We start from the raw sequence: 10,854 nt of genomic DNA on the forward strand, positions 1-10,854 counted from the left end.
TAGATCTAGATCTAGATTCAAATCTACTCTCTTCAACCTTAGATTTGATCGTCTTCTTCAGCCAAAGCGTGTCTTCCGAAAGGATGTCTACGTACGATGTCGTGCTCCTCTGCTATTGCTTGTGGGGTTTTTGTTTTTTGTTTTTTATTTTATTTGTCCTGACCTTCAGGTTGAGGATGGAGTAGATTGGTGTGGGGGCTTAACTCTCACGGCCAGATTTTTAGTTTCTAATGTAAGACTTTGGGAGAATATCATCATATAAACATAAAAAATAAGATACTAACCTCTGGCCATTGTTGCTTAAGTACTTATAGTTGCAATAAAGTTAATTATACTTTGATTTGTTTTATCAATTCTTTCTCGATTTGCTTCATTATTGTAAATGTATTTAGTAATAATTTTTTTTGTTAATTCAATAAAAAGCTGTGCATTGATTCTAGGGGTAGTAATCCAGAAATCCAAACTTCAACGTTTGCTGAATTTGCAATCTTAGAATTCTCAATTTGCAATTCTAGAACCCTCACAATATATTGGAAAGTGATAGGTAAGAGTTTTTGGCCTATCTGTTTCTCACGTTCATCATATGACTGATGTATCTCACATGCTTATTTATAGGCCAAGACTCTTATCCAATTAACCTTATGTTGCTTCCTTCCATCAAGGGAGACAACTTTTACTTAAATGAAATAACCTTTCAGCTTTATTAGTTATCTGTATATTAATTACCCAAAAGTTTTATTTAAATAAAAACCCTATTAATATTTTATGCTATATACATATAAGAGTAATGCTAGGTATCATCTTTTTATCCTTCTAAAATCCTCCTAAAGCTAATGTGGCTTTCAAAATCACCATTGGATCAAAATTCAAGTATGATTCATTTAAAATTTAATGGTGGTTTTAAAAGCCACATCAACTTTAAGAAGATTTTAGGAGGATAAAAAGATGGTACCTAGCATTACTCTATATATAATATATGTGACATGTGTGACACCTTAGAAGATTCATTCTAACATTCTCACACTTGGTGCACATGACACATCTTTAAAATCATTTGGGTAACTAAAACTGAATATGGCTATAATTAAAAACTACTCAAGCTTTAGTTTTTTTTAGAGATATTCAATATATGAATCACGGTGGTTATGTTATTATATTAAAATTTCCTTCCATGTATTACAATGTATTAATCTTTCTAAACAAAATCTTTATAAGGTATAATTCTTTATGAATAACTTCCAATAAGTCATTCTGGGTCTAACTTTATTTATCCCAACAGATAATACATGTGCACAAAAACTTTATAACAATAACTTTATGTCTATACACCATTAGAGAGAAACTTAACACGAAATGAATTAGTGAGTCTCATATACTCAACATGACTATATACTTCTTTACCGATGAACTTTTAGTCATGCGATCCACAATCATTAATTCAATGCTTAATAGACACTTCATGTCACTTAATATTCTCTCTCATAGTGAGATATTTTATGTCGAAAATCTTTACGGGTTTCACTATAAAATTGACAATCTCGAGACCTTTAATAAAAAGTCTTAACCATAATGCATGTGAACTAAAGTTATAGCATGCAATAAATTATGCTTTCATTGTAGGCGTATCAACTTTAGTTTGCTTACTACATCTCCAGGATATAGCCCCTTAGCAATAAGAAAATATATCATGAAGTTGAGTTTCTACTATATACATATTTAGCAAAATCTGAATTTGAATAACCAACCACCTCTAAACGGTCAGTGTAGCTGTAGGTTAATCTTTAGTTCTTGGTTTTCTTGCATATACCGTGATGTGAAATTTTATTGTACTCACAAGTGCACAAATCGTTTGTAGAAAAAGGGTTTGCATGTGCGTGGTCGAACCCACAGGGAATTGTGTTTTTTAAAGCTAATTTGAATCTAAATCAATTGAACCCTAACCTAGTTCCAATTTTTGAGAGATTGTTGAGTGAATGAAAAATCAAAAGCATACGCAAATTAAATTGAAAGTAATTACTGACAAAGCACTAGGGTTTCAAAATCCGCACTCACAAATTCATAGCAACATAGTTCCATGATCTATAATATTTCCCAAAGTTCTCACATATAAATCTTAGGTTTATTTTACTATTGCTTCAAAAAATTAATCAAAACATCCCATGTATCCATTCATTACCCAAATCATAAAAGAAATGCAATATTAATTAAATTATCAACTGTATCCATAAATCACAAGAAGATATCCAATATTTATCAAAACATCAATTGTATCCAGAGAATAAATCACAAGGGAAATCCAAATTTTAACAAAGAAAACCAAGCAATCAATTGTATTGAATTATCTCAAATCATCAAGTGTATCCTTAAATCACAAAAGATATTCAAGAATCATTCAGTCCAATTGATTTGAAGTAAAACAATAGGGCAATTAAATTCTTAAATTGGGAAACACTGCATACATGAAACGAAGTTGCTAATCATAAGTGAGGCTTCATCCTCAACCTTAGTTGAGGGTTTAGCCTCTCATGGTATTGAAAGACAAAACAAAATTAATGGAATTCATTATGAAAATTGAGTACTTACAAATATGGAATCACAAATTTGAGATCCAAAAGTGAAGAAACCCTAAAACTCTCTTCTTTCTCCTATGGAATTTCGCAATTCGCAGCCTCCTTAAACTAATCGGAGATCTATTCTATTTATAGGCTGAAACTAGGGTTTACATTTTGTATTAGAATTAAAATCCCAGCCATGTCAGACATGTGTGCTCGATCGTACACTTGGTGCGCTCGAGCGCACTCGAGCGCACTCGAGCACATAGGTTCCCCCTGTCGCCCATGCATGCGCGCATGCTGTGCTTTGAATTGGGCGTGTCTGCGCTTGATCGTGGTTGAGCTGGACTCGAGTGTAGTATGTTGCGCTCGATCGTAGGTCCGTTGGCAGCTTCTTTCCCAAGTATGCAACTTTCACATAAAACCCGCAGTTTTCCTATAGCAACTTACAAAACACTAAAAACACAAAACTAACCTAGAACATCAGATTATAACACCACTAAAGGATTAAGAAGTGTAAATTCAGGGGGTCCAAATATACAATATTTGGCACAAATTATTCCGCAAGACTTTATTTGTAACTCTTTATTAACCCAATACTCCTACTGCCAGTCCAATATCATGTTTATTGCAGACCTGTGGATACACTAAACTACCTACTATGGATGCATACAAAGGACTTTTAATCTACTCTTATTCCAATGCATTTTTGGGACATTGATCTTTACTGAATTTATTTCCTTTAATAATAGGTGCACCTAAAGATTCACAATCTCAATTCTAAATCTCTCAAAAACTTTTTCAATGTAGGCTTTTAGAGACAATCTTAATATTCTTTAATTCCTGTCTTTGTGAATCTCTATGTCAATGACATAAGAGGTTTCACCCATATCTTTTATTTCAAAGTTTAGTGAGAGGAACTTTATGTAGCAAACCTAAATCAATGTTTGCAAGCAAAATATTATCTATATACAAGTCTAAAGGAAAGTAACTTTACTCCCACTGACCTTAAGGTATAACATTAATTAACAAGGTTTTCAATAAAACTGTAGGAGGTAATAACCTTGTAAAATTTTGTATACCATTGACAAGAGACCTATCATAGCCCATAAATAGATTTCCTTAATTTGCAAGCTTTCTAACTTTTATGTACCTACCTTAATGTGCTCATGCACACTTTTGGAGGTGACTAAGGGTTTTTCTTGAAAGCTTTTCTATTAGGGTGTTGTCTGAAGCCTTATAGGAATTCACTAAGTGTTCTTCAACAACCTTTATAAAATCTTTGGCCTTAAAGCATTCAGGAATAGAATCCCGATACGGTAATATGAAATTTTTTGAACATCAAACTTAGGCAATTATATATATTGCTCACAATGTTCATGACTAATAATCTCCTATGACATACTTGATTTTGTGAGAATGTGTGGTTCGTTTACACAGAGCACCAAATTAAGTTCCAAACACCCCAAAGTAAAAAAACACTTTTTCTTTTCAGTCAGAAAAAATATCACTATATACTATGGTAACATAAACTACCATTAATTGAAGCAACATGAATGCATGCAATGACCAAGACAATACTTTAATACTATGACGTAACTTTATTTTCCTGTGGGCAAAGGTTACATCACCCATGAATTTACTAAATAACTTTATTAATAAGACTAGTGAATTTAAACATTAATAAATAAACATTTCCTGTACTTGTGGGCATGAGAAAATTTTACTTTTAATGCCAAATTTACCATCTTATTCTAATTAATTCATAAAAATAATAACCTCCATGTGGAGCAAAGTCATTAAATTTATGAATTAATCACAACATAGATGTTTAATTTTCTTTATGAAGTTCATGTAAATAATCTTTATGTGATTATCATTATAAAATTATGATGTTGTGGCTATTCCTAAAAATATTATAATAATCACAACTTCAATAACATCTAATTCCCATATAGATGCCAGAATTTTATTTATGAAGTTTTACAAAAATGTCTTTACTTGATTATCATCATGACTTGGGATGCTGTGGCTATTCCCATGTCACTTTGATTGTCACTACTTCAAATTGGCACCATAAAACTTCAAACTTTATGTTGATCACAAAATATCCCATAGTATAATAATCCTAATAAATATTTTTGCTCAACAAAATAAACAAGGGATTTAAATAAGCATTTCCATAACAATTTAAAACAGTATATATAGAATATACGAATTTTGAAGCAAAATGAAACAATGGTTTGATGGTTGTTCCACTCTTGCACAGACCCACAATGCAAGGGTTCGAATCTTTAAACCCACAAAGATGGAAGTGTGTTTGCATTCGGGTAGGGAACTTCATCTCTTACCTTCAGCCGGGTCTGCAATTTAGATAAGGGTCGGGTCTCGCCCCATACGGGTCTAAAAACCGGTTTTTTTTTTTTTTTTTTTCATTTTTCATCAAATTTTCGCACTGAAACCCGATTTCAAAGCATGATTTTGGTTCAGAATCATAAAATCTTTTGATTTATGGGTTAAGAAACATATGGGTATTCCAAAAATAAATCAAAAAGAAATCAACCTTTTGAAAAAATACATGGCCGAAATTTTGTTACTAAAATTTGAAAATTGGTCAAAAAATATTATGTTTTACACAATCAAAGCTCGTAACATTGATGTTTAAAACCACAAAAGCATTATTAAACAAAAAATTTTAGAATATCCGACAAAACCATACCAATTATGAAACTTGGAACCCAAAAATAAAAAAATCTCAAAACTGATAAATAAAATATCTATATCTTCTCTGAAACACAAATGTTCAATCACTCGGGAAACAATCATCAAATTCAAACTAAACAACATAGCATAGAAGTAGACTCTGATACCACTAATGTAAGAATTTGGGAGAATATTATCATATAAACATCAAAAATAAAATACTAACCTCTGGCCATTGTTGCTTAAGTACTTGAATTGAGTAATCCAGAAATCTAAACTTCAAATTTTGCTGAATTTGCAATCTTAGAACTCTCAATTTGCAATTCTAGAACCCTCACAATATATTGGAGAGTGATAGATAAGAGTTTTTGGCATATCTATTTCTACGTTGCTTCCTTACACCAAGGGAGGCAACTTTTAATGAAATGAAATAACCTTTTACCTGTAGTAGTTATGTGTATATTAATTACCCAAAAGTTTTTATTTAAATAAAAACCTATTAATATTATATGCTATATACATATAATATGCGACATGTGTGACACCTTAGAAGATTTATTCTAACATCTAGTTGTTTATTTTTATTCTTGCTTTGTATTTGGGCTACCCATGTCCTAGATCTAGTCTGCACGAAGCAAATTTGTTTCTTAAATGTAATTGTACATGGATTAGCGAAAACTTGAATTCATTTTTATGACTTTCTAACCTTCATAGCTTTTGGCTATGATTTTTCAGAGTTGTATACTCTGTGATATAAGAGCTTTATGCTCATGAAATTTCATCAAAGAAAGAAAGAAAGAAAGAGTAGTTAATTAATGTAGTATGTTTTTAAATTTTAAATGTTGTCCTTTGGAATTTTGTAATTCGCAGCCTCCTTAAACTAATCTGAGATCTCTTCTATTTATAGGCTAAAACTAGGGTTTACAAGTCGTATTAGAATTAAAATCGTAGCCATGTCAAACACGCGCGCTCGATCGCACACTTGGTGCGCTCGAGCACACTCGAGCACATATGTTCCCCATGTCGCTCAGGCATGCGCGCGTGCTCTGTGCTTTGAATTGGGCGTGTCTGCGCTTGATCGTGGTTGCGATGGGTTCAAGCGCAAGTGCACTCGAGTAAGTGTGCTGTGCTCGATCGTAGGTCCGTTGGCAGCTTCTTTCCCAAGTATGCATCTTTCACATAAAACCCGCAATTTTCCCATAGCAACCTACAAAACACTAAAAACACAGAACTAACCCTGAACATCAGATTATAACACCGCTAAAGTATTAACAAGTTAAGGGGTCCAAATATACAATATTTGGCACACATCAAACATCCCCAAACTTACCTTTTGCTAGTCCCTTAGCAAAACAAAACAAAAAATAAAATGAAAGCAATAAACATAAATCCTTTGTCGTGGGAGAAACGATTGTATTTAGCATATGCAACAAGCCTTTTAAACCCCTAAGCATCCCTAGTGGATGAGTGAAGTTTCGTGAGGGTTTAACAGAAATGATACCCACAAACATTATGCAAAGTTCATGTTGTTCCCAACACTCAAGTATCACTTAAAACCATGATTCTCATTCATGCGCAAGCTTAAAAAAAAAAAAAAAAAAAAAAAAAAAAAACTCCATATTCACAATGAATTTGAATTTTTAAAGTCTAATCACTTGCAAAAGGCAGATCAAGGCATCACAAGCTCAAAATAGTGTGAAGTGAACTAGCACACAAATATGAAGCTTCCAATTATTTCCAATGTGCAATGTTTCAATATCTCAAAGTTCATTGGGATCCCTATCAAAATGATAAATTGTGGCATAAAGTTAGAATATTATTATTATTATTATTATTATTTTCATTTTGGTCAGGTTGTGCAGTGTTTGGTTCCCTTAAGCTTTCCAATTGACCCAGGTAATAAGTGTTAAGTCAATGTTCCCAAACCAGATGGTTTTAGGACACTAGATGTAAAAATACCCCTAAGGATCAAGACAAACATGATCATGCATTTTTTTTTTTTTTTTTTTTTGAAAAATTAGGGATAAAGTGTGTGTGTGTGTGTGTGTGTATGGTGTCTCCCATTACCCCCCAACTTAATTTACACATTGTCCTCAATGTGTATATAACATGAAAAGATCTTACCTGGGAGATGGGAAAACTAGAGGGACACAGGTATGGCTCATAGCATATCCCCAAACTTGAATGCAGGTACACTTTCCCTGAAAAAACAAAAGATAAAAATTAAACAACATAAAAAAAAAAAAAAAAGGAATGAAACACAAACAGAACATAAAAAGGATATGCTATGGGGTGCCTCCCATGAGCGGTAAGTTTAATGTCTTCAGCCAGACTGTGGTTCTCTCACTACAGTGCAACAAAAGAAGATGCCCCTGAAATTGGTGGCAATCGGTCTAATGGATTGCAACAATCCTTGCATCCACAGTAGTTCTTCTTGTGTCTGTAAACGTTGGTCAGCTAAGAACTTGTCCTCCCGAGCTTCCCTTCTCTGATCAGCTAGCTCACACTGGAGGAATGACAACTTATCACAGATGAAATGGTACTCTGATATACCCATGGTGGCGGTCTCCTCCTCCTCCTCTGCCTCATTAGCTGCAGCCCCATCTATGTCCATAGGCTCCTCCTCTACTCTTTCTGCCTCAGCTACTGGCGGCCGAGGTACCCTTGGCATATGATAATAGCTTTGGTCAATTGGATTATGCCAAATTGTGGGTGCTCATTGATAGGTCCATGATGTACAAATTTAATTGTACTCACAAGCGCACGAGTCGTGTGCAATATAGCATGTGTGCAAGTGCGAGGTCGATCCACAAGGAATTGTGTCGTGAAAACTAATTTTTATCTAAACTAATCATATTTTAACCTAGTTTCGAAGTTTGTCGTGCATTTGAAATTGAAAACAAAAACTGAAACAAAATGAAATAATTAAAAGATAAAAAGGGCACTAAGGTTTTCAGAATCCACCTCACCAAATTAAAACATACATTATCATGTGTTTGTTCATACATTCGACAAACAATTAAAACCTATGCATGTTCTATTGTTCCTATTGAAAGATTCAATGAATCCATCCATTTTACAAATGACAATGCATATCAAATTTAATTCAAAAAATCCAATGTATCCATGCTTTGCACAAAAGACAATGGATATCCAAAGTAAATCAAAAAATGCAAAGTATCCGTCAGATGAAACACAATGAATATCCAACTTCGGCACAATCAAACACAATTTTGTCACATAATTGAATTGAAACGAACATACATTACATTAAGGTCGAAATTGTACGAACAAAACATGAAAACATAAAACTAATCAATGGTGAGGCTTCATCTTCAACCTTAGTTGAAGAATTAGCCTCTCATGACAAAAGAAATTATAAAGAAACTAAATTACTTCATTAAAATTAAAAACTTAGAAAAGAATTCGAGTTCCAAGCTACAAAAACCCAAAAAACACGAAAAACGACCAAGAACAACACCCCTGGCGTGTCTCCGTACGTTTACAATGGAAAAGAATGATATTTATAAGCTAATTTTAGGGTTTTAGCATTGCTAGGTCGGCCGAGTGCGCTCGATCACACTCGGGCAACATGTTTTCTACTGCGCAGGGCGCGAGTGCGCTCGATCGCACTAAAAGTGCGATCGGTCACAATTCCAGTAGGAATTAGCCTACTCTTGTGAAATAATACTTTGTAGATCTTTAAGTTAGCTTTCCAATGACACCAAGATCACTTCAATTCGAGCTATATAACTCTAGATATGGTCTTTTTAGTGGGACTTGTCGAATATGAATCATCGCTCGATCCAAATTTGCTGCCAACGCTCCCTGAAGTGTCTTAAGCCCCAGAATTAATGAAATGGGTTGCAAATTTCACCTTAAAGCCCCATTTTTCTCTTAACAACCTACAAATCACTAAAACACCAAAACTAACCAAAACATCAGAAAATAATAAAGCTAAAGGCTTAGCAAATGCAAATTAAGAGGGTCTAAATATGCAATATTTGACACTCATGAAATACCCGCAAACTTGCATTTTGCTAGTCCCTTAGCAAAACAAAATGAACAACAAAATGAAAGCAAGAAACATATATCCGCTGTCGTGGGAAAGACGATTGCATTTAGCGTATGCAATAAACCTTTTAAACCCCTAGGCATCCCTAGTGGACGAGTGAAGTCTCGTGAGGGTTTAACAGAAATGATACCCACAAACATTTTTAGCACTATGTCATTGACAAACACAATTTCCACACAAACACATGGTTCTCACATCATGAGCAAGTTTAACAAAGTAAACACCACAATCAAATCATCAAGCCAACCACAAATCATTCAACTCAAAGGTGGAAATTTGAGACAACACAAGCTCCAATAGGTGCAAAGTGAGACTAACACAAAGTTAAGAGGCTTCAATTTTTCTCAAAGTTTGGTGTACCTCAAAATTCATAGGAATTCACACAGATGAAAACACCAAAGGCTTAGATAAAGACATTCATATATATATATATATATATATATATATATATATATATATATATATATATATAGGGAAAAATATAAAAAAGCCCCCCAAACTACCAGCCGTTTTCGATTTAGCCCCCTAATGTTCCAAAAGTGATAAAGTAGCCCCCTAAACTACCAAACTATTGCATTTTGGCCACTCCGTTAGTCAAAACCGTCAGTTTGGACGGAAACTGCAAAACGACGTCGTTTGTTACAGGTAAGTTACTACAATGCCATTTTGGGAAAAATATAAAAAAGCCCCCCAAACTACCAACCGTTTTCATTTTAGCCCCCTAATATTCAGAAAGTGATAAAGTAGCCCCCAAACTACCAAACAATTGTAATTTGGCCACTCCGTTATTCATTACCGTCAAATATGATGAAAAATTTAAAACTACATCGCTTTGGCAATGGTAAGTTACCAAAATGCCATTTTTGGAAAAAAAAATATCATATTAAAACAAGCAAGCAAAACGGCACCGTTTTGCTTGAAATTAGGGTTTCCTTACACTTACCAAAATGATGCCACTTTGGTAAGTGTTAGGAATTAAAAGAAAAAACCCTAGACCCCACGCAGGTGACCCACGAAAAAACCCCCAACCCCAGTTTATCTTTCTCCCCAAAACCGCCGGCCACCATGTCGTCTATCTCCGACAGCCTATAAATCTTACCCATAACTCAATCTTTTTATTGTATTTCATGGTATAGCTGTCGGATCGGTGTTGTTTATCTACGAACGTGATTTTTTTGTTTGATTTCTACAATGGGAAAGAATTTTTCGGTGGCGCTTCGTAGCTAGTGGATGGTGTGGCCGGCGGTGATGGATGGTGATGGCAGGGGCAGTCGTTTTGAGAGAAAGAGAGAGAGGGGCGTTGCGTTTTTTTCACTTGAGGGAGAAGGTTGCCGGAGATAGAACGATGTGGTGGTCGGCGGTTTGGGGGAGAGAGATAAACTGGGGTTGGGGGTTTTTTCTGCGTGATGTCTAAGGTTTTTTCTTTTTATTCCTAACACTTATCAAAACGGCACCGTTTTGGTAAGTGTAAGGAAACCTTAATTTCAAGCAAAACGGCGCCATTTAGCGTGCTTGTTTTAATAT

The sequence above is a fragment of the Corylus avellana genome, chromosome 3 (assembly GCF_965113065.1).
Source record: "Corylus avellana chromosome 3, dhCorAvel1.hap1.2, whole genome shotgun sequence".
NCBI classification, from domain to species: domain Eukaryota; kingdom Viridiplantae; phylum Streptophyta; class Magnoliopsida; order Fagales; family Betulaceae; genus Corylus; species Corylus avellana.